The sequence below is a fragment of the Trachinotus anak genome, unplaced genomic scaffold, assembly GCF_046630095.1.
Source record: "Trachinotus anak isolate AG129_WGS33_773 ecotype Australia unplaced genomic scaffold, CSIRO_AGI_Tana_v1 ptg000003l, whole genome shotgun sequence".
In the NCBI taxonomy this organism is placed as follows: domain Eukaryota; kingdom Metazoa; phylum Chordata; class Actinopteri; order Carangiformes; family Carangidae; genus Trachinotus; species Trachinotus anak.
Genome location: NW_027273854.1, coordinates 1474953 through 1491658, shown reverse-complemented (window position 1 = coordinate 1491658; position 16706 = coordinate 1474953). Strand labels below are relative to the sequence as shown.

Below are 16706 nucleotides of genomic sequence, written 5' to 3'. Positions count from 1 at the left end.
TTACAGTTGTGTGGTCACACACAAGAAGCACAGCGGATGGATGGATGCAACAGAAACTCTGTTGCTTCTGAATTTAAAAAAGCAACAAGGAACATATGTGAGTTATAAAAGGATCAGTATAAACAGAATAATCAGTATGCATAATCAATTATATAAATGCACAGCTGGGGTAAACTAAGACTAAGATTCATATATGTAATTAACATATTAACATTTCCCAGCAGCTACAATCAAACATTTGTATCCTCCAAGGCTTAAAACTACTTCATATCTGTAAAAACAAAGGGACTCAAATATTAACAGTCAAACTACTGTCAAACAATAGAGTTCAGTCACGTCTGAACTCTGTCCTCTTATCCAGTGCTGCAGGAAGTAAGTTAGTATTTTCTCCTCTCTGGTTCTCTTGTCCTGAGTTACGTTACTGAAATAACGTCTGTGATCAACACAAGCTTCTAACAAGTGGCTAAATGAGATGACAGAGATTGTCGTGGAAATTAAATATTATCATGCTGAACACGAAAACTGATCTACTCACCAGTCCACCTTCACAGCCTCGTTGTGTTCATACTACTGTTCATTGCAAACTATTACTAAAGGAAAGGCTTGAGTAGAAAAGGTCAGAGCTAAATCAAACTACAGCTTCAGGTTGTCCGTCTGTCCGTCCTGTCCTCGTGGGTCACACCCGGACGGAACTTCTTCAAATTTGGAAAAAACTTTAAACTCAATTCAAGAAGAAGAAGAATTTATTAGATTTTGGTGGTCAAAGGTCAAAGGTTAAGGTCAGTGTGATCTCACAAAACAATTTTTAGCCATTACTCAAGACTTCGTACGTTATGACAAAATTTAACACAAATGGTTAATATTTTATGGCTCTGGATAAACAAGGATGTAATCTGATACTAGTCTTCAACCCTGAGGCAGAAATTGTAGTTAATTTAAAAAGAGCCACAGTCTGGACGATATCTCACTCTTGATTCTGTGTGGTTTGATTATTCTGAGTCTCTCTGTGAATGAATGTGATGTGTGTAAAGTAAATGTTATGATATATTTAGCTATGTTACCTCTTGGAATAGATAACACAGGAGTGCTACTGTGCGGGTACGTTAGCTAAGCATGCTAAGTGTAGCATCAGATGTTAGAGCAGACAAACACTGTTCAACCTGTTTTTTACACTTTTGGCTTCATGGTTTTCAGTTTTGGAGCCGTGACAAAACACACATGCTGTAGCCATGTTGAGCCTGACAGACCTGCCGGACCTGGTCCGGTATAGTTAGTGGGTCACGGGGACTAATGTAGGCTAATGTTATCTTTAGACAGATTAATAGCTCCTGTTATACTGGGGTTTTTTTGTAGGTTTTCTGTTGAGGACACTTTGCTCAAAGGGAAACTAAGGTACAGGATCGAAGCTGAGGCCAGAAAGTTGCTCCTTCAATGTGGGGATTTGATTCTGTTGACGTTTCTCGCTCAGAACTAGTACAACATCCACAGAGACTTTAGGGACAGACTCAATCAGCTAGTTTTTCATCTCATTGTGATGCTTCATTTTCATGTGACACACCTGACATGTTTACACACACATCCACACCTTCATACCTTTCAGGTGAGGCATTGTTCAGTCATGAAAAATAAAAGACAATGTTGATATGGAAACTAGATTTTCTGCGGTACATAAACGCATCTTTGCACCCTTCCTGTATGTTGCAGCTGAACGGATAAATATTAGCAGCTACACTTTTTTTGTCCAAGCAACCAGAACCTCATACGGCTTTAATATTTACCACATTCACTGACTAAAGATTAGTTAGAAAGATGAATGTCAGAACTACAAACAGTGAGGCAGTTCAATCAGACAAACAGTTTGATGGGTTTTTATCACACTGAGATGAAACCATGACAGGGCAGCATCTCTAATCTCTATCCTTTAATGAGGACAGGAAAAGGTTATCAGAACCGCAGCAGGAAACGAAGAAATGATTTATTCCTAATCATACGCTGTCTTTATTCAGACCAGCATATCAATTTGAAAGCTGCAGGTGATGTGTTGGGAGGCATCAGATTTTTTTGTCAGTGGCATTAACACAGTGATGTGGACTGAATACAGATTATTTTAGTGCAAAAAATAGAAATGATTTCATCCCATATGCTACATACAGCTTCACATTTTATGAACACTGCATCATCTGCTGTTATGTCGGTCATTTATTCATCCAGAGGAAAATAAAGACAAATTGCATCAGGAGGAAGAAAAAGAGAAAATAAGGGAATATAGGAAAATTACTGGTGTTGAAAGGGCAGTTGAACATTATGGTTCTCTTTTCTGAAAAGCAAGGCCAGCTTTACTATTTTCTTTAATGGACCCTCTTGAGTTAGATGTATTATTTAAGCTGATATGGTGAACTAGTTAAAAAACAGCTGCTTATTTGCAGATTCCAGAAGTTGGAAAACAATCGTCCATTTGGAGTCACTTGATCGGCCACTTGATATATGTAAAGGCAACAATCTGTTTTTGCGCATCAAACAATCTAGCCACTTTAAGAGCATCCAGTCTAAAGGTAGGTGTCCATGTGTTTGTGATTATAAAGCAGGTCTAGGTTCTATATTAATACTGTGAAAGTATCAAAGCCTCAGTCCACAGAGAAATGCACACAGCCTGTATTCAGAAACTGAGCCTTAAAACCAGCCGTCAGGACTTCTGGAACTTTGTGATGTCACAACAAAACAGTCACCGCCCTCAGCCCCGTCCACCTGGACACTCCACACTCCACACTCCAACCTTGCAGGATTTAGTTTCTCTGAGTGTTTACCTGAAATCTGCTCTATTTTTATTTTTTTGATCACTCAGAAAACAGCACAAATATATCTTCTGATGGAGATCAACACTTCAAATAAAAACACAGGAGGAATGTAAACGATGGGACCTTTAAGCCCCTGAAGCATATTGTGATATTGGGTAATATAAATAAAATCTGACTTATCTTAACTTGACTGTTATTTGTGACATCAGTGACTAAAAATTATCCCCCTTACCCCACTAATAATTTTCATACAGTATCTATGAGAATGACATTTGATAAATTCTCAGAACAAATATTTGATTCAACAGATGGTGAGCCCACTGATTTTTTACTCAAAGATTAATACTGCAACTAATAATTTTATAGTGTGTACTTTTGTGTGTGTGTGTGTGTGTGTGTGTGTGTGTGTGCCACTGTTGTATTTTCAGATGGAGCTGGTCCAAAAAGTGCATCAATCACAGATCATCCAAAGTCCTCTGAGTTATGTAACAGCCCTGCATTCCAGGTAGGTTCCCAGCCCGGGCTAGAGCTCCTGTGGACTGAATACAGACTCATTTAGCAGAAAAAATAGAAAGTATTTCGGACCAAGTGGGCACAAATATGCTGTATATACCTTCACTCACACAGACCAAACTCATGCCAGATTTTATCAATGCACTGGAGGCTGTGCAGGAGCTGTGGCAAGGAGATGAACTCTATGTGAGTTCATCTCGTCTAGATCATTGTGCATGTCTACAGAGGCCTCATCTCATTTCACGCTGTTAAATGTTAAAACATTTGATGACCCCTTGTTGCTATGACCTCCTCGCTCCTCAGCTCGCTGCTTATGCTGCCGTTTATTCATCAGCCTCTTCGTGACTGCTCATGAAGGACCCGTCCGTTTCCTCTGAAACATGAAATCTACAGGCCGATGTGGGCAGAGAGGTCGTTCCCTTAGGTGGATGATTAAGTGTGAGAACGCAAAACTGATGGAGAAGTTTCACTTCGCTTTCCACTGCCAAACATTATTTTAATCAACCGGTCAGGGTGTGTTGTCGTTGCCGCCCTCTCTCTTTTGCTGTGCACACCACTGGCTGGCTGCGTGTCACCCAGATCACAGTCAAGAGCCCTCACTGCACAATCATTCCAGTTGCTGAATAATACAAAGCAAACACTGACCTACTTTCAGAGTAGGGAACAAGCTAGAGCAAAGACCTGGAGTGGAATATGGCTGGGAGGTGGACTGAGGGAGGAGCAGAGGCAGGGCGGAGCGCTGACGGAGGGGTCTAGGCATTGGTTTGTGATAGGATCTCGGAGGAAGGAGGCAGGCCTGCGCCGCAGAGATGTGAGCAGCAAGCATGGTCTGCCATGTGAGCTCCTGAGTCCACTCCAGACGGTCCTGCAGTCCCCAGCCGTGGCTTGTGGCCTCCTGTAAATGTGATTAAACAGGCAGGCACAAGAATACTGCAGAGCCCCTATCCTGGAGGCCTCCCTGCACAAGGAATGCAGTTCACAGAAACTGGGCCTCACGCATGTGTCACACCATCAATCTGGGTAGTGTACACTTTCTGACCCTGTACCCACCCTTCTGCATTCCTGCTATTTTCTACCTTTTGTTTATATGGTTGTGTTTCTCGGCCTGGAGCTGCAGGTATGACGCAATGTTGCACTTGTTGCTCAGAGTGTTTTCTCAACAGAAAACTGACAAACTGGAAACAAAAACAAATACGCACACATTAATAAACCCATATACAAAGAAAAGATTCCCTCCTATTAGTCCAAAACTAATTCATAGTCATATTGCCTTAAGTTATTGCTGGAGTAACATTAAAATGTCTCACATAGTAATTTAGGGGTTAATTATAGGCTGGTTATGTTTTCTAATGAGTGTTATTAATGAGAACCCCAACATCTAATCTCATTTAATCATCTAGGCTCTCTATTAAACTGAGAACATAAATTTAGCCTTTAAGCAGGAGACAGTCACCGTCATGAATTAAAGAGACTGAGTTGTTATGTTCCTTCGGTCAGTAGCAGGCTGAAGTTCAATCATGCTACAGGGAAGAATTCAATATAAAAAACAGAATTTACTGAGGCTGAAACTGAAAGGAGAAATGCTGCAGATTCACACAGTTTGCAATAACTCCACACATGCAGGATGACAAGACCAATTCAAGACCACTTCAAACTGTTTACTAAACAGAAATGATTTCTCCTCCGTTTGTTTAACGTGAACTCTTCTGTAGTTTACAGAGTTCACCACACTTCTTGTCCTGAGTACCGGAGTTCATTACCTTATCCTGACATTTGGAGCTGAAACAAAGTTGCCCAACCACAGATGGAAGACAAACATGGATGTACTGCTGCTGTCGTGCACATAAAATCTGACAATATAAAATATCTGGCCATCGCTATCCAACTAAATCACTGCTTAAACCTGCAAAAACTCATTATTTTGGGCATTTGGGGTCATTGGAAACAAGTGCATTTCAAGTTGTTTGGAGAATTGTTAGCAGTCAGTTGCTTATTCTCACATCCAGAAGTTACAGAGCAACATTTGGAGTCAAGTTTGTGTCCACCTGATGAATGTCAGTCAAATATTCCTTTTATCTCTGTGTTTGGTCTCCACCAGCCCCTGAGGGAAATATTTGGCTCTTTAGCTGCTAAATGCTCCACGATGTTCCCCAGTTGGTCTCTAACTGTGTCTGTCTGCTGTTTGCTGCTCAGCAGGTCATGAACAGGAGCTTTTAAGAGCTTTCCCTCCGAACGCAGCGGCTGCTGTGGCTGAAAAGTACCATGTCAGAGCAGTGAGAGTGAACCAGGACGGCGAAGTTGTAAAGTTGTGGTCCTGACAACTAAACAATGACTGAGAAAGCTCTGTAAAGCAACGTGGAGCTGCAGATAAAGTGATAATTCTCTCCAGGTTTGTTTGTACATTGTAGTTTCATACACCAATATAAAACACCACCAAAAAGCTGCTGTGAAGCATCATCATACCTAACATTTTCTTTTTTCTGAAGGGACATTTGAAACACAGTCGATCCAGATTAGTTAAAGACGGGTGGAGATGAGGTGGGAAGAGAAAATGGAGACCAACTCAGATCAGTTTGGTAGTTTAACAGTCAGACTTAAATGTTTCATTTTCTTGTCATTATTCAGTCTGATATTTTGGCTGTTTTTGTGCCCTTTGCCCTAACCAATCAGCTGTTACTGATATATCTTGTCATTTCAGGTGACACAGACACAACAGTTAGCTTAACATCTGCCATGTTATTCTTAAAGAAATGTGCAAAATCGACTTTTGACCCATGAATTTGCACCACTGACCAACATCAGTCTTGCTAACCTCTGAGGGGATGGAGCTGTGTACAAATAAAGGAAGTTATTGTCGCTGTGCTGCACCATTAACTTTAATTTAACTGCTCAGTATTGGAGTATGAGCTGCTCCACAAAGTGACAGGTTGCAGACAGAAGAGTACAAATATTTCTTTTGAATAAACTGTGAACTTGTTATACCATTAGCTACTAAGCTAAACCAACGCTAATATGTTTGCTGACTGGCTAAAGAGAGTTAGCGCGATGGTTTGCTCTGCAAGTTTAGGCAAACCTTACAGATATTCTGTATTTATCTTTCACAAAGATGCACAGATTAATGTTGCTGTGACCAAAACTGTTTTTTTTGTGTGTGTTTTTTCTGGACCCAGATTAAGGCTGAGACCACTTAAACGAGCAAACACACCCTGAAACCTATTTTTAATAGGCCTTCATTTTCTACAGTCACCGCTAACACAATAGAAAAATGAAACTGAGATGATAATATTTTATAGAGAAAATGCTGGTACTTATAGGAAGTAGTGGCCTCTAGTGGCCATTAGTGATACTGCATCTTTTTGTCCATAGTGACAGCTGAAGACAGGACATAAATGTTGCTAAGACAAGTCACAGATGAACTCACATGTATGGACTGTTTCATTCAAGGCTGGGAGACATAAAGCCTCCTTTCCCCTCCTTCACAAAGCGTTATGTGACAGCCAGCGTTTCCTCCTGACTGCTGCTCCTCTGATACTGATACTGAGTCACGCAACGCCGCTCAGAGCCCGCGGGATACAGAGGTGGATGTGTGCTGTATATCCGAGAGGGAAATGTAGGACACGTTGTCAGCACTCTGCATCCAGCAGCAGTTTGCATGTATATGTGGTGGCTGGAATAAATAGATCTGTGTACACAGGGGCCAAGAAGCTAAACCCCTAAACTGGGGTTAAGTTTATGATGCTGGGAGGATGACTGGGCTCCCAGTGTCACTGTCTGCAACATCTTCAGCTTGTTCTTTGCTAATTGAATAAGATGGTTGTCACGGTGACCAATGGATGAGACATGATAACCACAATCTACATTTCACTTTCACTACACATAATGAAAACATCCAGTGTGAATAAAAGCACATACATAAAAAAAGACACTTAAAGCTACTAAAGTCCTAATTTTTGTGCTCTTATCCAGTGTTTTCTAATACTGAGACTCAACACAAAAACTGTATAACTTTAACACAAAAAAGGATTTTTCTTTATGTTGTGAAATGAATGTAAGAGATAGATGTCATGTTACACATTTCATACATTTTGACATTTAAGTGTTAAATAAGATTTGAAAACCTTAGTAATTTCAAGAAACAACTTTTTATATTTTGTTTTATTCTAATAAAAAAGTTTTGATAAATTAAAAAACTTGTCTTGTTTTGCTAATGACAAAAACTACCAGGATAATATTGGACCGAATTCTCCAGAGTTTCCCCAAAAAATACAAACTTCAAAACTGTATCAGTCTTGAAAGAAGAGAGACAGCCTCTTAAACCACCTGCTTGATGTTTTAGGTGTTGAATAAAAATGACAAAAGGCTTTTTCATGGAGATACAGACCTTAGCAGATTTGTAAAAACCTAATTTTGACTGGAAATAACCATCCCACCCACAAAAGTCATGTTTTCTCTGATATCTAACAGACTCCAGTCCCCACGCTGCTCAGTGTTTCTGTTCTGTTTTATCAGAGCTTTTGAACCTTTTTAACCTCAACACAAACAGAAAGGATGAACAGATATAATTTATTAAGTTCTCTCCTCGTGGTTTAGCTGAAATACTACACTGCTGCCTTGAATTGAATGAGGGAAGATGAAGAGGACTTGACCTCTGACCTCAGTCGCAGCTGAAGATGATGGTTGGTCTCATGCAGCTGTCCACACATTTTAAACACAATCAGTTGCAGACATGTGGATGTCCACTGGTTTTACAAATATTTTTACAAATAGGAAACTTGTAGTCCCCCCCCCCCCCAACCTGTGCTGTGTAGGATCCACTCTGACAGATACAGGTGTATTTTTAGCACAATCAACACACAGGTGGTCTCCATTTAGCTCAGCTCTTATGAAAACCAGCTGACTTCACCACTGGTGATTGAGGTGTGTCCTGTCAACACTTAAACATGTATTTTGTGTTATACTTAGATCACTTTGTAGAGATTTATTTTTACTTTCAAAAATATACATGAATAAACATCAAAAAATATAAAATCATTTGTTTGTTTTTCATTCTGACTGTTTTGGTAAAGTGGTTTTTCACAGCTCTTCTTGAAACGTCATGAAATTTAATGCATTGATTCATGTAAATGGGCACAAATTTTATATTTTTGTTGTTTGCAGTTTGAGTGAGTTGAAAATGTTTCCCCTTGTTGTTCTCTGAAAGCCGAAGGATCGAGGTCTGGATGTGGACTCAGACACTGATGGAAGGAAACACTCTGTGCTTCTAATCAGCTTCATTCAGGCGCTGTAACAGATTGAAGTGTTCTGATCAGAGCAGGTTCGAGGAGTCCTCTCATCGCTACGAGTGGTCCCTGTGGGCTCTCAGCCCCGGGGCCCCTGGGCACATTGATGTCACATGTGGCATCACAGGTGGCTGTGTGAGTCACCGTCAGCTTTATGACACAGTGGCAGGTCTGCGTCGGATGTCCAGCCCTTGATTGAAATTAAGCAGCTGTTATTGTGTTGATATTTTTGGACACACAAAGATTAAAAAGGTTTATCTCTCTATGCATTTTTCTATTATTTCATTTTATCATTACAGTCAATCCAGATTAGTCAAAGACGAGTGGAGATGTATTTTACTTAAAGCCAAATCCCACTTGAATACCTAAACCAACATTGTGTATTTAGCAAAAGGTAAAAGTAATTTCAGCTGGATACTGTAGTTTTTAAGCAAGAGAAATAGTAAATTAAAAAATATTTTAAAAACCGCTTGTTAAGAGATACATTTATTGATGGCACTGAAAGGACAGCACACACACACACACACACACACACACACAGATTTACAGGTGTGTGTCCCCCATTGACGACATGTGCAGTGTCACATGTTATGAGAGGCTCTGCCATCAGAGAATCGTAGTCCTGGAGACATGATGCAACAAATTCAATGGAGCCATTATATCATGTTGTGAAGTAAGAGTTTCACAATGGAAACGCAGCCTGAGAATTGACCCCTGCAGCAACAGGAAGTCCTATGTATAGGACTACGATGGTTATGAAGCTGCGTTGCATTCAGCTCATTGAAAAAAAAAACAGACGTAGGTCATGTAATGCAGTCTGTGGCTGTGTGGAAGCCTGTGAATGCTACACTTGCAGAAGCCGAGACAAAAAAAAAAAAAAAAACCTGCTGCAGTGTGAGAGCAGCTTCGTTGTTTCCTTGGGAACTGAGAGGAGGCTTTCCATCTCTGAGCTCAGTGCCGGGAGAGAGTGACACTGACCAATTAAGAGGGGAGAGGGCCAGCGGCGCTGAGCCTCGCTAATTTATCTTCAAGAGCCTTTTCAGTCACCACAGTGAAGAATGTAATTAAAAGGCAACAAGGCAAAACTGGAGGTAATATTAAAGCATTTTGCTTCACTTTATTTGAAGGGCATCCAACTTTATCATCACATTTCCTTCAATTTCTCTTAAAATGTTCTTCGTCTTAATGTGCAGTAGCGGCAGGTTGTTTCTGACTGCATGAGTGAAGTGACACTCAAAGTCCATTACTCTGTTAGTGCCCTTTTTACCCAAATACATCATAAAAGCTCTGCATGAAGTCAGTTTTTGTAGATGCTAATAACCCTTTGCACAGCTCAGTTCTCTCATTTAGCCCTGTTGAGCATCAACACCAATGTCTGTGTTTTACAGGTTTCTGTACGTAGGTGTGGCTTCCTGTCGCCCATTTAAATGAGGCGGAAAATTCTCTTCTCACCTCTGAAAGAAAACACAAGAAAAAAGGAAGCTCAGAGCCCTGCTAGTGGCCTTGAGGATGCAATGTTTCTAAATAGATTAAGTATGAAAAATAGTCTGTAAGAATCATTTAGATTCATGAAAATTAAGGTCATTTTTTCAACTTTTGTCCTGAGGATGGTGCCAGATTAAAACTAAGTGTAAAGGTTCATCTGTTGGGGAGCAGGAATGTGGCCAGAAAATGTCATTGTACTGTGCCAGTTATTAGCTGTTTATTTCTTGTGTACAAGTGTAAGTTTTGACCAGCTGGCTGAGCTATAACAAGGACAGGAGGTAACCAAAATCCAATGGTTAGTTCTGTAATATGTTCCAAGCTGATAATCTGTTTGACTGAGTGGCCAATTTTCCCCCCAAATGGTGGCAGCGTGGAACAGATTTCATGGGAATCCAGTAATAAGATGGTTTTTATATGTTGATTAAAGGGAAGTTTGGGCTGAGGTTTGGTGCAGGTCATGGAGGAGCAAAATTCATTAAGGTCTTGGGACTTCAGTCTGATTTTTTGACAAACTAGAATTTTACTGTTTCAATTGCTGGAATCCTAAAAATTCACTTTATTTCATCAGCTTCAAGTTTTCTGTGCGACTGAAGACAAACACTGAAAAGCTTTTCTGCACATAACTGAAGATAAACCTTTGCTCCGTGCAGTTTACCAGCAGTTTGAGCTATTGACTGAATGTCATGTTTGGATTCCTGATAAACAAACTGAGCATCAGACAGGTTCTACGTTCACAGGCCTTTGAGTCATAAGGGCCCAAATGTTTTCATTTTGGGTGGTGGGATCAGACTGCTCATTCCAAGGGGAAACATGATTCACTATCAGAAGAAGCATCGCTCACTAATGTTAATAGTTGATGTTACAGAGAACCCAGTGTGTTCGGCTGCATGGTTTCATGGATTCTTGTAAACGTGCCAAGGAGACATGAGATCTTGTGTTCTGCTCAGTTGAATGTTACGAAATAAATGTCTGCCTCCTTTAATCAGCCTTCACCAGCAAAACTTCCTGCTTGATCTGACTTGTGATCAGTACCTTTAAACGTCAGGGGCAATTACCATAATGACTTCACTGTTAAAAGCAAAAAGCTGCAAAATCCACATGCTCAGAGTCATTAAAGTGTCATTTATCAGCATATTTTCTACGAATTTCAGCCATTGAAGAAACACAAGACGTCTGACTGCAAAGAAAAGAAAAAGCTGAGTAAACAAAAATGCCTTCTTGTCCTTCAGTCAAAATCAGTTATCGGACCAAACAAACGGCACTCTGACATGCACATAATAGCCGTGTAGTTGTTAAGACAAACATACAACACAGGGTCATAGCATTAGCATATGCATTAGCGACATAGCATAGCACTGTATTATGACGGAGGCAGTCAGTCACTGAAGTGTTTTAATACAGGTCAGAAGCAGTTGTATTTTAATATGGTCGTACTGCTCAGGTGCTTTGGTCATAACCTGAGGTGATAATGCAACATATCTTATAACCCTGTCAACAGAGTAAAATTCAATTTAAATCCAGAATTGGTTACATTGCTCTCGTATATCACAACGTGTCATGATTGATAGTTAAAAATGACCAAACTCGCTGCAGCAGGACCAGTGATACCTTCTTTTTTATTTCATGCGTTCTTTACTTGTAGAACCTGGCAACAACATTACCCACAGTGCAACTCAACTACTAACCGTTTGGTTGAAGATTTGGGTGTGTTATGCTAGGCTAATGTAGCTGCTAGCCTCAACCAAAGACCTCCACACCCCCACCTGTTGTTTTTTTTTTTTGGTTTTTTTAAATCATTTTCAAACTTGCCTTCAGCCCTTGTCTTCAGTTCTCAACCCAACATGACGTCACTCACTGGTTTGTGAACTGCCACATCAAAGCCTTGAGTTTGTAATTTGTCTGTCGCCATCTTGGTTTTTTTGCAGCCAGAAGAGACCATATTTGGAGGAGAAGGTGGAGCCGAGGAGGAGTGAGGGGCGGATCTGACCTCTACCCTGACAGAGGAGAGGAGCCACGCCGCGGCTAAATATTGAATGAATATTGGACATAGATTCAATATCATGAGACCAGAGACATGACTCCATATGAATGACAAAGTCACTTCATGTCTGTTAGATGTGTAATTGTGCGTCTGTTTGCTGTTATGGTAATGACATCAATTTTACATGGTGTTAATATGTCAGATGATGTTGTGTTCTCGTTCTGCTTCTCAGAGGGTGGCTCAAAAAACAATGCAGCTCTGTGTACAGTTTATCACACAGAAATAGAATTTGTGGGTCTTTTATTTTGGCATTCTTCAGTGGAAGTATCAGAGAAGACAGAGATGTTGTTGATATCAGGGTGGAAAGTACCACACAGCCCCCACCAGTTCTTCCTGGAAATCCATCACAGTTATTTGACAGATGACAAAATCAAATAAAAACCCTTCACATCAGAGCTTGAAAATGACAAACACTGAGGACGGTGCAGCCATATTGGAGGTTTGTGTGGTTGTGTAGTTTTAGTCGCTCTTTATTGTCTGGAACACTAACACTGTTTCTCCAGCTCATCCTGAATCAGTGAATCAGCCTTAAATTTGTTTTTAATCCAACAAATTACAATCAAATATGAACATGAAATGTACAGTACATTTTCAGCAAAACTCTAACATGGTTTAACCCGGTTACATTTACACATTTGCATGTTTGAACACAAAAACCAACCAAACACACAAAATTACTTATCAAAGGTAGAAGTAAAGTTTGAGACGTTCAGGAGCCGACGTTACTGTGACAAACTGTGTTTCACAGAGGCTGCAGAGTGAAATGTGCCAGATACGTTTGTGAACCTCTACAAATGTGTTGCGGGGGGGGGGGGGGGGGGGGGCAGCTTGCTGCACCCTCTGTGAGGCCCCTCTGATGTTAGTCCAAGAGGATCTCATGATGTTTTCAGACCACTCCATGACCCAGAGGCTCCGCTTGATCCCGACCCCCCAGCAGCTGGAGCGAGCAGCAGCCAGCCACATGTCCAAACCCATCTACGAGAGACGGAGAGATAAAGCATGAGATAGAGAGAGGAGGTCAGAGTGAAGACACAGAACACCCGTCACGAAGCTGACACAGAGCAGAAGCACCTCGTACTTGGCATTTCAAGTGTGTGTAGCGTCGCATTAGCGCGTTAACATCGCGCTGCAGTCTGTGCACCAGCCGAGGCCTCTCACTGAAACGCCTCTGAGTGCTCTCAGCATCCATTTCCCTGCCTCTGCTGCCAGAGAGCTTTTCAAAGTGCTGAGATTTGTGGGAGTCCTGCGTGTTTGGGGACTCTGGGATCCAGTTGTGGAGCAGCTGTTACCCTCAGTTACAGTCTCCACAGAGGGTCACAGGCGGCACGGCTCGTCCCTGCGCTCCTCGCTGGCAACAAACACCCACACAGCCTCCCAGAGTGGAGCATCTTACCTCTCTGCTCAAAACCACCCACATCTTACTCTCCCTGTCTCGCTTCCACTGATTTTTTTCCCCCTCTCCCACTCTGTCTCCATCACGCTCTCATCCCTCTGTCCTCGTTCCCCTCACTGCTACTTGTGGAAGTGGCTGCTGCTCAGCCACCATCAGGCGTCAGGGCCGATGAGGGCCACAGAGAGTGGAAATGAAAATTAGATTCAACATCGCTGGCACTTCTGCCGTGCACACTCTGGTATCCGGTGCAGCACTTGTGACTTTGTTGAAAATGTTGTGTGTAATGTGTGTGTACATGTGGATGTGCAAGTTGACATGTTTTGCTCTGCACTGCCATCATGTGGTCAGACGGAGAACTGCAGCCCGGCCCGTGGACGTTCACAGTGAATTAAAGGACAGTTTTTTTGTTATGTTCTGGGAAAAAAAAGAAGAAGATGTATTCTGTCTGACCGTTCATGAAACCTGCTCTATTCACTGTTAATTCTGGAAAATCATCCACACCAGGGAGTGAAGTGCAGCTATGACCTCTTTCCAACCTTGTGAGTTTCTCCCCTCAGTGGTGATGATGTAATAAAACTACCAAATGAAGGTGGTTCGTGGCCTTTTACACAGCCAAGGAATTATTATTAACACAACAATGGCTGCTTTTTACAGAAGCCACAGGGAAAAGAGAACCTTGTAGTTTACTCCTTTAAATGATAAAACAACAAAATGCAAAAAGGTGCAAAAAATGGTTTAGGATTATCAACACAATTATGATTCCTTCTCATGAAAGACAAAAAACAACCTTGTACTTCTTCCCTTAAACTGTAAATATATAGCAGAGCAGTTGTGCAGTCAGGTGTTTCAGGAGAAAGGTGGCTCATGTAAAAGGTGGTTCATGTGAAAAAAATCAGGCAAAACAGTGGTGGAGGTAAAAATGTGGTTCAGGATTTTGTTTTGGTTCATAGGAGACTGAATTTAGCTCAACAAGATATCAGGCACAAAAACGGGTGAAGTGCATCATCAGAGAACAGGGGCCTATAACCCCCCAAAACAGCAAAAACAGAAATGAACAGAGACACAGGAACTAACTCAGATAGAAAAGCTTATTGTGAGCCAATAAATAGAAGCTTGTTGTCCAGCAGGGGCCTGATGCACCAAGTCTGTGACATGAGATCATTTTCCTCTGGTGTTAATATTTATCATGAAACAAATGCTGAACTCTCAGCCAGTGTATGAGTGTGTGAGATCCCGACAGGACTCCTCAATGTATCTTTGGTTCATGAGTGACTATCATTTCTGAAATAACAAGCTGCCACCAGTTCCGATCAGTGTGCAGTGAATCAGTTTTGTTAAACTGGTCCAGGACTCACTCAGACATAAGTTGAGCACAGAAACATAACACACAGAAGGTAAATAATGAATTAAATAGCTAAAAGAGCCACCATTAAAAAACAGGCTGACGTGAAATCTTACAAACAGTAAAGAGTCTATTCTCCAGCTGCAGCTCTCACTGGATATAAACTTGTGTCTGTGAGGCTGGAAGACAGAAAGGCTCGTTGTTTTTCCCGTCTTATGTCAAAACATGGATTGCAATAATTACCAAATAATTAGAGACGGATTTAGTCTCTTAAAATAGCAGGATCACAAGAGGAAATCCACGTGGAGAGGCAGATTTTGCACAACCAGGACTGTGCTTCAGCGCTCGGCACACTGCAGATCTTTTCACTGAGTCCTTACTCTCCTGTTGACAAGACGAGAAGAAGCATGTCCGCTCTTTATGGCCTCTCTTGTCCCCCACTGATCCCCGCTGTGCTGATTCTCAGAAGATCCTTGTGGAAGCAGCAGCTTCAAGGAGCTGGGTCCAACATGCAGAGACTAGATGTTATCAGAGGATTAGAGTCCTGGAATAGTTTTCCTCAGGGAATACAAACATCAAGCAACCTCATGACCTGAGACCAGTTAATAAAAGACATCAGGCACCAGTTTTAGATGACTGCTTATGATTAGATCTTTGTTTGAGATTAAAAAAACTCACGGGATAATTCTGAGGAGGATTTTTAATGAACACAAATCATGCAGAGAGGATTTCTGGTCGTCTCTTTGGCAGCTTCTTCTCTGTTTACCGTCTCTCTGAGCCCCCCCAGCTTCTAGAGTATCAACGTTCAATACAGGCAGTCGCAACAAGCTCCTGGTTTCTAAGGAGAGTCCACCTACACAGCCGGCACCGGAGGCAACACAAACGTGTTCATAATGCCAATCCACCCCACCCCCACCCCAGTGTTTTAAATGCTGCTGCTGCTCGTCACCTTCCCTGGTGTCTGTCAGAACCTGTATGTTAGAGAGCAGAGCAGGAGCCGTGATCAGTGTGAGCTGAATATTTACAGACTCCATATAGAACAGTGTGTGTGTGGGTCGGAGACTCATCATTAACCCACCCGTCCTATGAAATGTCTGAAAGTTTGAATTAATGGCCCCCACCTGCTGGTGGAGAAACCTTCCAGCTTTTTTTTAAAATTACTTGTTCAATCATGTAAAAAAAGCGAGATGTTTAGTAAAAATTCACTCTGAGCTCAACAAGTTTTCCATGTAGGTCATTTGTCGCTAGCTGGTCAATACTTGGGTCACATGCTTGTTTTCTTCTGGCCCATATATATATATATATATATATATATATATATATATATATATATATATATACACACACACATATACACCAAGATTATCAGATGCTACTTCCACATCTGGACCAATTCTGGCACATGGACAGAAGCTCTTGCAGCTGTCACACCTGAGGAAAACAGCTGGAATCTGAGCACATGTGGAGATGTTTGGACCAGACTCGTTGGGTCAGAGGTTTCATGTTGGTGCCGCCCACTGTGAAGTCAATAGTCCGCGTTGTTTCTTTTAACTGTGACTGTTCCTCAACCTTGATCATGTGTTTATTACTGTAACCACGGCGACAAAGGTCTGCCACCATGCTCCTATGGCTGCTATCTGAGGGCAGAACAAGAGCTTTTAGGTTCGAGGACTTGTAGATTTTTTCCTTTTTAGTTTATTCGTTGTTTTACTCGAATTTCCTTGAAAGAAAAGCTCCATTTAAATCCAAGTCAGTGTTTTTTTTCTTTCTGTTAATTCTCTGTTGAGTAACTGAGCCACTTATTGATTAATCAGCTCATGTGTGTACACGACCGACTGGTAACCTGCTAACAAAGAGC

At 41.4% G+C, this 16706-nt stretch overlaps 1 long non-coding RNA gene across 2 annotated transcripts; it reads right to left on the bottom strand.

Moving 5' to 3' along the window:
• Positions 1-12336: 12336 nt before the first annotated feature.
• On the bottom strand, positions 12337-16081 carry LOC139610628 (uncharacterized). 2 transcript variants are annotated; one of them, XR_011685944.1, is made up of 3 exons: positions 14294-16081; positions 13192-14181; positions 12337-13088 (listed from the first exon to the last, which is right to left on the bottom strand). It is a non-coding gene; the product is annotated as an uncharacterized lncRNA (long non-coding RNA). The 2 variants fall into 2 exon arrangements; XR_011685938.1 differs by having other exon boundaries at positions 12337-14181.
• Between the last annotated feature and the right edge of the window lie 625 nt (positions 16082-16706).